Source organism: Talpa occidentalis, unplaced genomic scaffold (assembly GCF_014898055.3).
Source record: "Talpa occidentalis isolate TD23 unplaced genomic scaffold, MPIMG_talOcc4v2.1 talOcc4.5, whole genome shotgun sequence".
Taxonomy (NCBI): Eukaryota; Metazoa; Chordata; class Mammalia; order Eulipotyphla; family Talpidae; genus Talpa; species Talpa occidentalis.
Genome location: NW_023604861.1, coordinates 61,194,449 through 61,210,841, shown reverse-complemented (window position 1 = coordinate 61,210,841; position 16,393 = coordinate 61,194,449). Strand labels below are relative to the sequence as shown.

The window sequence follows — 16,393 nt, the reverse complement described above, 5'->3', positions numbered from 1 at the left end:
ATATATTTTTAAAAAAATACCTCTATAAATATCAGTCATGCAGACAGTAGTGTGAATTAGTTGAATCAACCTGCTTTCCTTCTGACTCATGAGTGAAATGAGTTGCAGTGCTTCCACAGGGTCAGCAGGAGAAGACAGGAGAGGCAGACTAGGGTGTGGGTCACTGATGGGGAAACAACACTGTGGGGTTCTTGGGGCAGAATTTAGGACACTGAGAGTTTAGGACGATGGTAGTTGAGTAAAAGGAGTAAGAGCGCGCTGAGTTTACCTACCACAGGTCAGTGCCAAAGAAATATCTAGTCCCTTTTCCCTTTTTGCATACCTTGAATCCTATTCCATAATGAATGGACTTCATTAATTTAGTTACATTGTGTTTCAAAGACATTTAAACACTTTCTTATCATCATGCAAATACATTTCAAGTTTTCTGAGAGGAAATGCTCTTAAATTCCAAATCACTGGTTTACCAATTAATTTTCAGAATACCTCCGATCCAGAGAATAAATATAACCTGGATCCTATTCTGCTGATGCACATAGCCTAAGAAAATAGCATGAAGAACATTCCTACAAGTGAGATTTTCTAAATGTGCACTGGTCTTTTCCCCAGTACACACAGTTAGCAAATAAATGGTACAATGACTTTCAGCATTATTTGTCAAGAACACTAGTGATTGACAATGAATATATTTTAACTTACAATATAACGGTACTTTTTTTCCAGAAACTCTAAGTCCCTAATTCATCCTTGTGTGAAATAAAACTCAGAAGAATTTCTATGTTTCCATGGAAACCAGCAGGAAAGACTTGCCCATCTGACAGAGGGATGTACCACCAGTGGTGGGACCCGTTCTCAGTCTAACACTTTTCTCTCTCCGCTGGCCAGGTTTCAACAATCACCAGCACACAGACCCTTGTGGCCTACAAAGCCTTCTGCCTAAACACCAGCCTACAGGGGATAAAATTTAATGAGATATTAGTATGGGGCACTTTGAATACCTTTGCTCTAATCATAATGACAATGTCTTAAAGAGGTGCTATTGGCCCCATTTTACAGCTGGGAATATTGAGGCTCAGGAAAGTAAGGAATTAAAAAGGTCATGTGGGCATAAGCTCACCAGTCCGGGCATCTGCCTTCCAGAGCAGATGTGGGACAACAGGAGAGTGTGGGTGACTGAGTGAGTGGGTGAAGAAGCTGGGAGAAAGCAGTAGAATATTGGACACTTGCTGCCCATTTTAAAGCCTATCTCACCGTCAGATCAGAGACCAGGCTGGGAGAACAGAAGGAGGCTCGCACTTCATCAGTCAAGATTATCTCAACAGCAGACCCTGCCGCATCTTGCCTTCACCATGTGTGTTCTGCTCCGCCTTCACTGCCACACTTGAATCTGTCATCACATCACCACCTTTCCATAAGTTCAATAGACATTAAGGGGCTAGATTTAAGAGGACATGACAGGGACTGCAACTTTTATTAACCTCATGAAAGATGCGCGGAGTGTGACGCTAGGTAGAGGAAAAGAGAGGGGTCTTCCTTGTTACTTTATCATCTTGCATGTGCCCCCAAAACTCGTACAATGTCCAAAAAGAATCGCTTTGAATCATGTCTTTAAAAATGTACATGTTATGTATTATATGACCTTTTTCCTTCTCAGTAGGTCATATTTATTGGCTGAGCTTTACTACCAGAATGATGTTAAATGTGAAGTCAAGGTAAAAGTCACAACATATAAAGTACTGAGATATATGTCCTCCATTTTACCTTTTTTTTTTTTTACTTAAAAATCCCATGTACTTTCTCCTGGGTTGTTATCTAATGGCATTTAAGATACTGGTTCTCTTTTTCTTTTTGGCTTATTTCGCTGAGCATGATCCCTTCCAGTGCCATCCATGTTGCTGCAAATTGCATGTGTTTATCTTTTTTGAATGCTGAGTAATATTCCATGGTATATATGTACCACATCTTCTTGATCCAGTCATCTATTTTTGGGCATTTGGGTTGTTTCCAAAGCTTAGCTATTGTAAACAGTGCTGCTATAAACATAGGGGTGCAGGTGTTCTTTGGAATTGATGTTTCTGTGTCCTTTGGGTAAATACCGGATGGTCTCACTCATAGCAGGAATCTAGAAAACTTAAATAAGGGACCAGGAAAACGAATAACTATAAGAAAGTGAAAATCAAAATCAACAAAAAACTACGAACCAGAGACACTTTTAGGGGGGCGGGGGTGGGAGGGGAGGGGTTGGGGTCAGAATGGGGGGGCTGCAATTGTATGGGGAATATAAAAATAAAATTTATTATTAAAAAAAAAAAAAAGATACTGGTTCTCAAATCTGGTTGCTCATTGTAAACACCGGGGGATCTTTTGCAAAACACCATGTCTGAGTCCCAACCCAGACCAAGTGAACAGTCTCAGAAGGGTAGAGCCTGATAATTGTTTATTAAAAAATTCTCTGTGACTCAAAGGGGCTCCCTAAGACAGAGACGTTTTGGGGCAGTGAGGCACATAGGCATCACCTGGGGAAATTGACTAAGTACTGGTGTCTGGGTCCCAATCCTAGGGATTTCCACATAACTGGTCCAGAGTGAGTCTGGGAATCAGGGTGTGAAAATCTCCCCAGGTCACTCCAACGCGCAACCAAGCTTGAGAACCACTGCAAAGAACATACAGAAAATTATCATCCAGTATAAAATGATGACAGTTAACAAGTCAAAAAAGTAAGAAACAAAACTCTTCACACTCCTCTGAACGAACAGTCAGAAACCAGCACTTCTGCCTCCATCTGGAGCCCTTCCAAGCATAATAATAGTCATGTAAAGGTCATTCCTCACACTTCCACAGTGAGCTGACTTCTTTACGTTCCCTGCAAGGCTTGCTGTTTGGTTCTTAAAAGTATGGATTTGACTCTGCCACTAATAAACTACACACTTAACTCCCTAAGTCTCAGTCTCCTCCTCCATAAAACAGGCATGCTGACCCCCTATTGAATGGCACTGAGAATATTAAAGGTGACAGTGCAAATAATGTGGTCAGTAAATGTTTGCTATTTTGATTATTGGTGGCCATTCTTAGTTCTTTTTGGTAATAATTAATTTTGACAATTAACGTTTACATAGGCTTAATATTTTCCAAGCATTATTCAAGTACTTTATATATATTGATACAATTTTCACAATCACCTAATAAAGGAATACAATTACAAAGCTAATTTTACAGAGCAGCAAACTGAGGCACAGAGTGCCTGGGTGACTTGCCAAGGCGCCACAGTGTGTAAGTAACATGGCCCATGCGGGCTCTTCCGCGCATGTTCCAACCACTTGCAGTGCTGATTCTCAAACTATTCTACCTGACAGCAAGTTCACCTTGGTGTACCTCCACCTGCTCACATTTCTAAACTCTGTCCTACAAACCCGAGGTCTAAGGCAACAACTGGGGGGTAACTAATAAAGTCAGATCACCCCAAGATCCATCTGCCAGTCTCTCCCAATGGTCAGAGACATCTCAGTGCCTTCTTCTCTTTGCACATCTGCTCGAGAACCACTTGGTGTGTATAACAACTACTGAAGTGATTTTGCCTCTATCTTCTCTGTGTTGAGAGGCTTAAGCAAAATAGTAAAGTTTCAGGAACAGTGCCTAGGACACAGTGCTTACTGTCAATATTATTTCCATGTTTCCCTAATTCAGTTTGACTTCTCAGGTCTCTTGGGGATTATTTTCTCCTGAGCAACATGTCTGTGATTCCATCAGCCTAGTGAGCAGCTGTGCCTTTCATTTAGGCCTGGCAAACTGGCCTCTGGGGCCAGCCCACAGAGCCAAGGCTGGGAAGTGGCAGCAAGTGTCAGAGGCACAGGAAGGGAACATCACCCCAGAGAGAGTCATTGCCCCGAAAGGCTGCACTACTAAGCCTCATTTCTTACCTTCCTATCAACTCATTGACTCCACATACAAGCTAAATTACTTCCTTTTCCCATTATTCCACAACAATCTGTAAAGAAATCTGCTCCCCCTGAGTTTACATTCACCCAAGGGGCACATTGCAAACGCTGCTTCCCAATCTCTTGGAGTCTCCCAGATGGACTTGTTGGTTCAATTTCAACATTCCCTGCTGGAATGTTCATCACTACCAAAAAAAAATGTCAGTAACACTTGGGTTTTATTATTTCCTGATTGCCCAAACCTTTGATTTAACTCCCAGATGCCAACTTCTAGGGCATTGTTCTGAAGCCTGACCACGCCTGAGTCACCCACTAGCTTCCTTTATTGATGCCCCTGCCCTCTGTCTGGTATATTCTTTCTTCCTAACACATCATTTTGGAAGTCTTCCTGGTCTATTATTTTTAAGCCACAGAGTCTACAATGCTGATCAGTCTAAGTATGGGTAAGAACTCTTCCCATCTTCTAGAAATCCCCTACCAGGAGGAAAGGGCATATAGGAGACCTCGCCAATTTATATTGGGAGTGGGGGTGATTTCTGAAGCTATTTACAATGTTGTTTCCCCATGGTTTCCAACATAGCTGTGGAAAATTCTTTTCTGCAGAATAAGCAGTGCGAGCCTAACTGTGTCTAGGGTTTACAACATGGTGGGAGGAACGTGTGCCCTATAGTCCAGCTGTGTGGGCTGGAGTTCTGAACTCCAGGGTAACCTTGGGCTGTACTTCCCTTTTCTGACCTCGGTTTCCTCATCTACAAAGTGGAGATAATAATAGGATTGTTGTGGGAATTAGAAGACACATTTTTGATACTTGGCATAGAATAAATGCTCAAGAAATTATTCCTGAGGTGGTTATTATCACATTCATTATCTTTATTAGTCAGAAATCTTCCCCAGAATGCACTGAGAGCTAATGACTGGGGAACACAACCATGAATAAGGAGCAAAACGAAATAAACAAGATGCTGTCTGACTTGGGGGTGGGGGGCTGGCATTTCTAGCCCTCGCCTGCGCTACCTTCCCTCTCCCACTGCCTCCCATATCTCTCTCCTTTCTTGTTCCTCTCCTTCACCTCTTGAAGGTGTTAGAACATTAGATGAGCTGCTGGCTGCTCAGTGTGAAAACACACAGGCTTAATTTTTCTCTTTAATACGAAGTACTTTAAAGCTTAAAAATTCCAAGATCACCTTCAATTATTAACAGCCATTGAAGTTAAAGGGAGAAAGAAAAAAGTGGTCAAAGTAGATGTTTCACTTTTAATTATATATAATATGTAAATATAGAGCTTAGGAGCAATATTTACCTTCTTTTTTGTATCTGTTCAGTATTCAAGTATTTAAACCTAATTTATGTATTTTGGAGATTAAATAAGTGCGCAATGAACTGCTCCAATTAGACACATTTTTCCCTGATTCAGAAATTCTACAGCAGTAAAGCTTTTTCAAGTTCTGTATAACGAACATTCAGAGCTCTAATCTTAAATCTTGCTAGCATCCATGAGAAAAACATAGAAGAAGTCTGAAGGGAAAGGAAGACAAGACCCTTGGATGAAGAGAGGTGAGCGCCCAGCCCAGATCAGAGTCAGAGGCCAGATGCTCCTGGGCCTCCAGTCGTTCTGCCTTCCTTGCCTCACACCACTATTCTAGGGGAATTCCCACATCCATTTTCTTTAAACACATTTTACAATCTCCTCTGAAGTATAGCTAGATAAAGACTCCCTTTCTCCATATTGGATACATGGCTTATCTATTAGTACTGAAGCTAAAGACACACTTATATTCCAATGTAGTCTTCTATGTCTCCAATGTTACAGGCACGCTTGATGAATCTGAATTTTCCAGAGTTAAGGGAGAGGAACACTGGTGCTAATGGTGTTCCATATTTTTTTTCTTTTTTTGTTTTGATAGCTTAATTAACTTTTTTATTGTTATTCTAATTCAAGAGTTACATTTTTACTCCCCCATATGTGCACATGTTCCACTCACCCTCCACAATGGTTACTCATGCCAATGCCCTACCTTCCCCATATTCTCCTCCCACCCCTCCATTCCCTCTAGTGACCAGTAAATTTTTTCACAAGGTCCAAGATTTGTTTTCACTATATTTTGCCAATTTATCTTTTTTATGGTTATTTATGTTCCAAAGATAAGTAAAATCATCCAAAATCTATCTTTAATTTTCTGACTTATTTCACTTAGCATTATCACTATAGTTTCTTAAATCTGGACTGAGACTTAAGGTAAGTTACTGTTTGAAAACATAAGGCCTAAATGTATATCAATCCATGTACTTCTGAGCATTCTACCCAACATTGACATGGACATGTTTCTCTGCACTCCACATTTATTCCCATCAACCAAGACTCACTGTTTAGTGTTGTGATCATATTTTTTTTTATTAAATAATAAATTTTATTTTTATATTCCCCCATACAACTGCACATGCCCCATTCTGACCCCAATCCCTCCCCTCCCGGCCCCCACCCCCCAAAAAGTGTCTCTGGTTCATAGTTTTTTGTTGATTTTGATTTTCACTTTCTTATAGTTATTCATTTTCCTGATCCCTTATTTAAGTTTTCTAGATTCCTGCTATGAGTGAGACCATCCGGTATTTTTCTTTTTCTTTTTGGCTTATTTCGCTGAGCATGATCCCTTCCAGCGCCATCCATGTTGCTGCAAATTGCATGTGTTTATCTTTTTTGAATGCTGAGTAATATTCCATGGTATATATGTACCACATCTTCTTGATCCAGTCATCTATTTTTGGGCATTTGGGCTGTTTCCAAAGCTTAGCTATTGTAAATAGTGCTGCTATAAACATAGGGGTGCAGGTGCTCTTTGGAATTGATGTTTCTATGTCCTTTGGGTAAATACCTAGGAGTGGAATTGCTGGATCATATGGAAGCTCTATGTTTAGTAGGTCCAGAAATCTCCACACAGCTCTCCATAGTGGTTGGACCAGTTTGCATTCCCACCAACAGTGCAGGAGAGTTCCTTTTTCTCCACACCCTCGCCAACATTTGTTGTTGCTAGTTTTTTTAATATGTGCCATTCTCACTGGTGTAAGATGGTATCTCATGGTAGTTTTGATTTGCATTTCCCTGATGACAAGTGATGTTGAACATTTTTTCATATGTCTGTTGGCCATTTGCATTTCCTCTTCAGAGAAGTTTCTTTTTAGCTCTTCTGCCCATTTTTTGACTGGGTTATTTTCTTTGTTGTTGTTGAGTTTCATCAGCTCTTTGCAGATTTTTGTGATCATATTTTATTTTTTAAGATTTATTTATTTATGCATACAAGAACTGGGGTACAGGCCAGATGTGTGGGGGGTGAGAGGATTAACCAGAGACAGGGTGGGGAACAGAACAGGTAGACTGACTGAAATACACTGTTGAGGGGAACAGAAGGCAAGACAGCAGAGTTCTGCTGCACCATGTGGGTAGCAACCTGGCCAGGGATCAAACTCCTGCCGCAGCTGCGGATACCTTCATAGGTTGTGTCTTAACTCCTTGCACTGCCAGGGGATTGAAAGAGTTCAAATCAAGTACAAATTGGTAAAGCTTTTTGGAGGGCAGTTTTGCAATCCCTACCAAACGAAATAAAAGTAAAATTCACTTGCTTAAGTGCACAGAAATATTGGTACATACCTATAAATTATAGCACTGTTTATAATGAAAACATTAAAAGAACATAAATCCATCTTTAGAGGACTGAATAAAAAATTTTTATATACTCATACAACTGCTATATGTAAATAAGCAGTCATTAAGAAAATGAAGTTAGCTCTAAATAGAGATAATAAAGTTGTCTAATATATTTTCAAAGGGGTAGTGAAACAGATCAATTTATATATTATAAGCCTACTGATATAAACAGAAGATTAAATTGTTAATATTCTCATATGAACATGGAAATATAGGAAAAGTTGAGAATATTTTATTTCATATACTAAATGTTTATGAGGCTTTCAATGTGCCAGACACTTTTTCATGTTATTTATGAATATTAACTCATTTAATCCTCATGACACCCCCTGAGGCTAGTATGCTATTACTGCTCCTGTTTCTGATCAGGAACAGGAGTCTCAGGGAGCCCAAGGTCACATACTGATAGCCTGTGAGGGTTGCAACTAAGATTCTGATCCAGGCAGTTTTGTCCAGTATCTCCTTAACTGTTAGAGAATGTTCCTTCTTGTCAGTGCTGGTTTAATTCTTTTTTAATAAGTACTACTTTAATTTTTTTAAAGCATGTATTGCTTTTATATTAAAATTTCACCATTAATAGAAAAAACATTCTGAACTCATTGGAGGTGTATTATTTGTTGTTATGAAGCATAAAAACATGTTGCTGCTTCACAGATCAGGTTTTCAGGACAGAATTTAGAAATATGAGCAAGTTATTTGCCTTTTAAGGCCTGGAAAAAGCAGAACGCATTTCAACTCATCCTGTTTATGAAAATCTAGCTCAAGAGCATGAGCTGACTTTAGAGATCCTGCTTTTTAGAGATGCATCTATGAGGAGTCAGGAGGCAACCCTTAAACAAGGGAGCTCTCCAGTAAGACCTCCCTTCAACAAGGAGAACAGGAAGCAGATTGGGAGAAGCATGAAGTCTCATATTGGCTGTGGATACCCAAAGGTCAAGCAGATCTTAAGAATCCCATCTTGCTGCCCTTCCCTCTAAGGTAGACACAAAATTTATTAGAATGACTCACAGCTTGCCTCCTATTGGTGGTTTAGTCAATGACTTGGAGATCGTTATTGCTGTTGCTCTTAACTAACTTCACGCATGGTCTTCTAGATGTACTGAGAGGTATCTGAGAGGTTGTGGAGGGAAACAAATAAGAAAATTTAATTAGCTGGAAAACAAAAACAAGTAGAGCCCTTCCCCCACAAGATCTGACTGAGGAAGGAAATAGCTTAAACCACATATATAGGACCAAACAACAATACATGAATGAGATGGGGAACCCCAAAGTACCCCTGGGTCTGGTGGGGAGGAAATCAAAACATTGAGGATCTTGTCTATAGATAACAAGCAGCAGCCCATGTAAGCATACAGAAAAGGGGGTGGTGTAGTATCACAAGGATAACAGGAGCCTGAAGTCGTCCATAGCCAGGTAGGAGCCAAACTAGAAACTGGAAATCTAGCAAGCACCCTGAGGGCAGAATTCTAAAACCTGCCAAAACGCCTGTAGGTGCCTATCCTTTCCCCCAATCACATGGCAGAAGAAAGCAATGTCTCGATTTGGTCATTTTCTCAAGCCTTTAGTTGTTAGCCTCCCAAAATCAAGAGACAGTTCCAACATCTATAGCAAGTTGGCAATGTCCTCGGCTCCCTGGATTATTTTGCAATCTGCTGCTCACACCTCTTAGCCTTCTTGACAGAAGGAAAGGGAGAGACTGGTTTTCTGCTTCTCTCTGAGATGCCAACTTCTTTTCTCTTCTCATTTGTATCTTCCTTCTTTCTTCTTCTATGACATTTCTTTGGCTGGCCAGAAAGTCACTTATAGTCCTCCTTATGGCATTTCTTACCTCCACCCCCAACCATGAACTCCCCCATGGTACATCTCTATAACTGAATCATTGCAGTGGAATCATTATGATGTATGATTTCAGGCACAAGCAGCAGCAGCTCCCAGGGCCAATTGGGCAGTTCAACTGTATTGCAGAAAGTAGGGTCCAGAGACCTCAGAATGCAAATTTCGTTCAAGATTCCTAGTTTTCACATGACAACCTGTCATACTTTGGTTTTACTGAAAGCAGTACTGATGTGAGGAGTTTACTTGGAAGGTAGTCCCTGGGTGCAGGAATGGGAGGGCGGGAGAGAGAGAGAGAGAGAGAGAGAGAGAGAGAGAGAGAGAGAGAGTATATTTTAAGAGTATTTTTTTGCAGCAACATGGATGGAGCTAGAAGGGATCATGCTCAGCGAAATAAGCCAGAAAGAAAAAGAAAAATACCGGATGGTCTCACTCATAGCAGAAATCTAGAAAACTTAAATAAAGGACCAGGAAAAAGAATAACTAAAAGAAAATATCAAAATCAACAAACAACTATGAACCAGAGACACTATGGGGGATGGGGGGCGGGGAAAGGAGGGGTTGGGATCAAAATAAGGGGGTTATAATTGTATGGGGGATGTAAAAATAAAATTTAAATAAATTTTAAAAAAGAATAAAAATGCACATTTTCCACTGAAAAAAAAAAAGAGTATGTTACTGAGCAACAGGAGTTCAATTCTGTTGGGGTCCCCTGGCAAGTGTTCAGATTCCTTCCCAAATTACCAGCCCAAAGAGAAGGAGGCTGAGGTTAGATACACATATTTCCATCCCATCCTTTTTTTATATAATTTATTTATTTTTATTTTTTAATGATCTTTTACATCATTGTGTATTACTAGTAAAATTCCTACTACCAGTTCACCTGCAAACCATCACCATAGTCTCCCTTGCACTCTTTTCTCCCTTGTTTTTGATCCCTTTTTCTCCCCCTCCCTCACAGAATGTCTCTTATTTATAGTTGCCTGCTGGTTTTGTTGTTTTATTATCATTTTTCCCCCTATATTCCTCCTATAAGTGAAACCATTCAATATTTTTCTTTTTCCTTCTGGCTTATTTCACTGAGTATGATCCCTTCAAGCTCTCTCCATGTTGCTGTGAATGGCATGAGTTTATCTTTCTTAATTGCAGAATAGTATTCCATGGTATATATACCACATCTTCTTGATCCATTCATCTATTTTGAGGCATTTTGGTTGTTTCCATAGCTTACCTATTGTGAATAGTGCTGCAATACACATAGGGGTGCAGGTATCTTTTTGAATTAATGTTTTTGTGTCCTTTGGGTAGATTCATAGGAGGGGAATTGCTGGGTCATATGGTAGCTCCATTTTTAGTAGTTTGAGGAACTTCCACACAGCTTTCCATAGTGGTTGGACCAGTTTGGATTCCCACCAGCAGTGTAGAAGAGTTCCTTTTTTTTTGCCGCATCCTTGCCAACATTTGTTATTTCCAGCTTTTTTAATGTGTGCCATTCTCACTGGTGTAAGGTGGTATTTCAGTGTGGTTTTGCTTTGCATTTCCCTGATGACAAGTGATGTTGAACATTTTTTCATATACATGTTGGCCATTTGCATTTCCTCTCTGGAGAAGTGTCTTTTTAGTTCTTCTGCCCATTTTTTGACTGGATTGTTTACCTTGTTTTTGTTGAGTTGTGTGAGTTCTTTGTAGACTTTTGTGACCAGTCCCCTATCAGTTGTATTGTGTGCAAAAATTTTCTCCCAATCAGCAAGGTGTCCCTTTGTTTTGGTTAGTACCCCTTTTTCTGTACAGAAGCTTTTTAGTTTGATGTAATCCCAGCTGTTTTTACTAAAATGTATGTCATAAAATTTTTTGCCTATATTTTTTCTATATATTTTATGGTTGAAGGTCTTACATTCAGGTCTTTTTTCCATTTTCAGTTGGTTTTTGTCCATGGTATGAGGTAGTAGTCTAGTTTCATTCTTTTACAAGTAGTAGTCCAGTTTTCCCAGCACCATTTATTGAACAAACTGTCCTTGTTCCATTGCATATTCTTTGCCCCTTTGTCAAAGTTAGTTGCCCATAAATATGTGGGTTTATTTCTGGGTTTTCTAATCAATTCAGTTGGTCTTTGTGTCTGTTTTTGTCCCAGTACCATACTGTTTTAATTATTATGGCTTTGTAGTATAGTTTGAAATCAGGGAGTGTGATACCTCCATCTCCTTTTTAGTCAGGAGAGCTTTGGCTATTCAAGATATTTTGTAGTTCCATATGAATCCCATCCTTTTTTAGAGGTTGTGCACAGGAATCTATGTGCATCTTCACTTTCCAGTTGCTCCTGTGCATGGATCAAGAGGGCTCCCACAACTGTGAAGAAGGCCTTTGAGGAAAAAAGGGAAAAAAAAATCTAAGCTTGGGGCAAGATGCTATCAGCAGAAGCAAAGTAAGAAAGAACTTGTAGAAAGCATTCACAATACTGCAGTGAAATTCAGGGGTGAGTAGAGGAGGTGGGAAACCCAACTAAGATATGTTTTTAGTTGGTCAAAGTAATATGTCTCATGATAAAATATATATGCATATATTATTATTATAGGAAAGAGTGTATATTAGAAAGCAGTAATTTTTTTAAAAGATTTATTTATTTATACAAGCACTGGGTACAGTCAGAAGTATGGGAGGGTGAGAGAATTCACCAGAGCCAGAGCGGAGAGTAGAACAGGCAGAGTAGTACATTGCTGAGGGGAGCAGCAGGTGACAGGAGAGGTCTGCGCGCCATGTGGGACCCTTGCCTGGTGGCCGGGGATCGAACCAGTGCTGCAGAGGCTGCAGGCAGCTTCACAACCCAGCGCTCAACTGCTGCGCCACCGGGGAGGCCCTAGAAAGCAGTAATTTTATAATCACCCTTCCCCATACCCAGGCCCACTCCCCAGAGACAAACACATGTGACCATTACTGGTTTCCTGATAGTACATCTATTTCTTACTCTTTATCAAAAGAAATACATTGTACAACCAACCATTATCTCTATACCAATGATTTCTCATGATGCTTGGTTTTTTGTCTCATTCTAACTCTTGTACCTGAAGAATCACAGAAAAGAAAATGTGAGAGGGATTTGACCCAGAGTTTAGCTCTTTGCATATAGGCATTTATACCTCATCAGGGTCAAAAATTTGTATTCATTCCATTTTATTTCCAGGTCTGAGATGACTGTGGAAAATAGAGACAGTTCTGAAGAGACAGAATGCTAGGAAATAAATGGAGTTACATATCTGAAAATTGATACAGTGTACAAGGCAAATTGCTTTGGGTAAGCACTGTTCTAACAAGAATTGGATTTCTTAAAAATTATGTCCAACACAGAAATATCTTGGAACATAGTGACTTTTCTGTGAAGACTCAGAAATTCTCTTTACCCAGGCAGAATATCTTTCATTATGGGGTAGAAGTAACACATCTAAGGCAGGTATACACCCCAGACTCATTGGGACAAAAACAACTGCAAGTAGTCTATACAAATGACTCATTAGGGCCTTTTTGGGACCACATGAATGCTAGCATGAGACATCTGCTGATAAAGAGAAATGAATCCAACCCTGGAATAAAATTCAACCCCTGCTGCTATGCAGTTAAATGTCTTGACTCACATTTCAACATTGCTACACTCAGCACACACTTAGCTGTATGATCCTGAGCAAGTTGTTACACTCAGCACACACTTAGCTGTATGATCCTGAGAAAGTTACTTAACTGCTCTTTCCCTTGAATTATTCATTAGTTAATGAGGTATGATAGTAGCATTTACTTCACATGATCATTATAAGGATTAAATGAGATAATACAATGCTTCTCCATCTATCTGGAATGAAAGAATATATTTCTAAAATTTTAAATCTGGAGTGGAATGATAGTCCTTAAAATGACAAAATACATATCCCCCAGGAAGACCCCAGCAGCCATGCCTCCAACTGTAGAGCTGTTGGTGGGGCAGATGCCAGCCACCCTGTCAGTGGCACAAGTCAGGTCACCGCCCCCCATACCTGTGCTTTCACCTCAAAGGGCTGTCACCCAACCCCTCCATCAGTGCAGTGGGCTCCAGTGGCCAGAACCAATGCAAACAGGTTGGAGTACCCAGCTCTAAAAGTCAACAATAGTGTCCTATTTGAGCAGCCTCAGTCACTGGCACTAGGCTTGTCTCTTGACCCAAGCCTCACCAGTAGAGCCCCAGGAACAAAGCTCCAGGGCAGGTATACCAGCAGCCCTGCTTCTTTAGGGTACCTCCTAAAATCTAGCCAGTTAGTTGCAGACCATGCTTCTAGCAACCGCCACCTTTAGGACATCACCCTCTGCTACTTGTACCACATACCACCACTGGACAGGCAAGATACACCACGGACATCAAACAGCAATCTCAGGCATCCACAGCGAGACTGGATCCACTGAGTACACCTTAGTCCAGCACTGAGTCTAAACCAACAAAGTTCCACTATCTGGTAGGACTGAAGGCCAAACACACAAGGCTGCCCTGACAACATGCAAGCGAGGAGAGTCCACAAAGGGGACACAACTCCTACAACCATCTTGGGAAACCAGGATGAATGATGCTCCAGAAAAACACTCAACATCACCAGTACAAGATTAAACCTTCAGTACTAAAAGAAATAATACTATTGCCTAAAATATAGAGGCAGACACAGAGAATCAGGGAAAATGGGGAAAATGAAAAATCAAAAAAAAATCTGGAAAAAGACCCTAAAGAAGTGGAGATAATCATACTACCTGAGGAAGAATTCAAAGAAATGGTTATAAAGATGTTCATAGATCTCAGGAAAAGAATGGAAGAGCTAGAAAAATTAAGAAGCCTTCAAACAAAAGTCAAAGAGTTGAAGAATAATACAATAATAGAACAAAAAAATTCAACAGAGGGGGTCCAATAAGAGACTGGATAAAGCAGAGGAATAAGTGATTTGGGAGATAAAATAATAGAACTCACCCTGCCAAAGCAGCAAAATAAAAAAAAAAGTAGATGTAAAATGAGACACCAAAAATAGTAAACATAGTGGGATGAGAGGGTGAAAATGCACAGTTTTGGAAAGTGTTGGCTGGGAACTGAACTCCTTACTTGTGACAAAAATTCAAATGACAAACACTTAAAAGCAACCTTTTCAGATGAATATTCTAACCTATTTAAGGAAAAGTCTTTTGTTAACAGAGGTGCTTGTAGGTCAACAAATAATACCATTTAGGAATTTCAACAAAAAAATAAATGAAAAGCCTATGAATAATTTGAACAATATGAAGGATTTATTTAAATTGTAAGAGGTGACAGCAAAATTTAGCTTCCTTTCTAAGAATTATTCCTCAAAAATCATTCCATAAGCCACAGACTTGGTTATGATAATTTCCCAGATAAGTTTTTCAAATTACATAAGCAGGAAATTATCCACACAGTCACAGAATTCTTATTAGCATTGCCCCATGAATTTATTAGTGCTGATTCTGCCATTACCACTTTTTTTGGACTCTTCCTATGATTGAAACATTCTTTTTAAGAAGGACCTCACTAAGTTGACAATACCCAAAAGTATATGATGAGTGGAATAAGCATTAAAGATTGGGAATATTTAGCTAGGAAAAGAGACTTGGAAAGACAGATAGTCCTTGCAGTATTTCCAGGACTGAACATAATCAAAGAAAATTAACTGGGACTAATGAAGAAAAGTAACAGAAGCATATTTGAATTACACACAAACACACGCACACACACACACGCACGCTCATGCTCGCGCACATATTTTACCACAGAAGTGTTTAAAAGTTTTTAACACTGAGTCTCCTAATGATAAAATCAAGTATCTGAAGCTCTTTGAACTGTTTAATAACAATAATAATGGGTAGATTAAAGCATGAATACAAAAGCAATAGACACAAAATAATTATCAAATTTATCCCTTCACAATGCATTATAATACTGATCAATTCAATGAAACTAGTGCCATTAACAAAAATAAATTGGGCTCAAAAATAATTTAGACCTATTCAATAAGCATATGGCTAATTTTGACTTCAGACAGTATCTCATAGATAAAAGCTCTTCACTTGTATCTCAACTTGTATTTAACTTATACAAACATCTTCATATAAAAGAAAATATTTTCATAAAGTTTTATAAATTTTATAACAGTTCTGGAATTAATTACTGTCCTTAGTACTATAGAGATTCTATACCACTTTGGAAGATGTAATTATTCTTCAGCTCAATCAAGTACCCTCAAAACCAAGCCAAACTAATAGGATAGATTCTTGAGAATTTATCATATCCTGAGGTTTGCACTTGAAAGACTATTGCAGAAATTTAATGCATAATTCATACTCCTCAAATGTCTGTAAGTTTCTTCTGAAATTATGTCTTCATTTCCATAAAATAGCTGTGGAATTCCACAATGCTTATGATTCTACTAAACTCAGGACAGTTCAGCAAGAGGAAATAAGCATAGTCTCCAATTACCATCTGTTTAAGTCACAAATGAGCCAGTATGAATGTTTTCAGTAGTTTAAACAGAAAACTCAAACTGGTTAAAACATTGAACAAGATTTACTATAAAATTCAAATGTAGCTCAGTTCCTAGGTATGATTTGTTAAGGACTCCAGCTCACTATCTCCTCTTGTGTAAATTTCTTCAAGATGGCATTGCAATATGACATAATGGTAGAAGGAAGTAATGTCTCTATGTTCATATTAGCAAGAAAAAAAGTGGGGGGGAGATGAGAATGAGGGAGGAAGAGATATTTCCTATGTCTTAATAATTCCCAACAAATTTTTCAAGTATCACATTGATTAAGCAATTTCTGAACCAATTCCTAGGGCTAAGAGAATGCCATGCAGTGAATTGCTTAGACCTGGGGTTACCTAAAGCAATAAATGGGAGTAAATAGGAGGCAGGGC

General features: G+C 39.3%; 1 long non-coding RNA gene across 1 annotated transcript in view; it reads right to left on the bottom strand.

The window, feature by feature from the left end:
• LOC129144659 (uncharacterized) overlaps positions 1-9,483 on the bottom strand; it is a 176,363-nt gene extending 166,880 nt beyond the window's left edge. Inside the window, exons 1-2 of the long non-coding RNA XR_008549079.1 lie at positions 9,298-9,483; positions 8,644-8,745 (exon numbers count right to left, since the gene is read on the bottom strand). This is a non-coding gene — a long non-coding RNA (uncharacterized LOC129144659). The remainder of the gene's footprint in view (positions 1-8,643; positions 8,746-9,297) is intronic.
• Between the last annotated feature and the right edge of the window lie 6,910 nt (positions 9,484-16,393).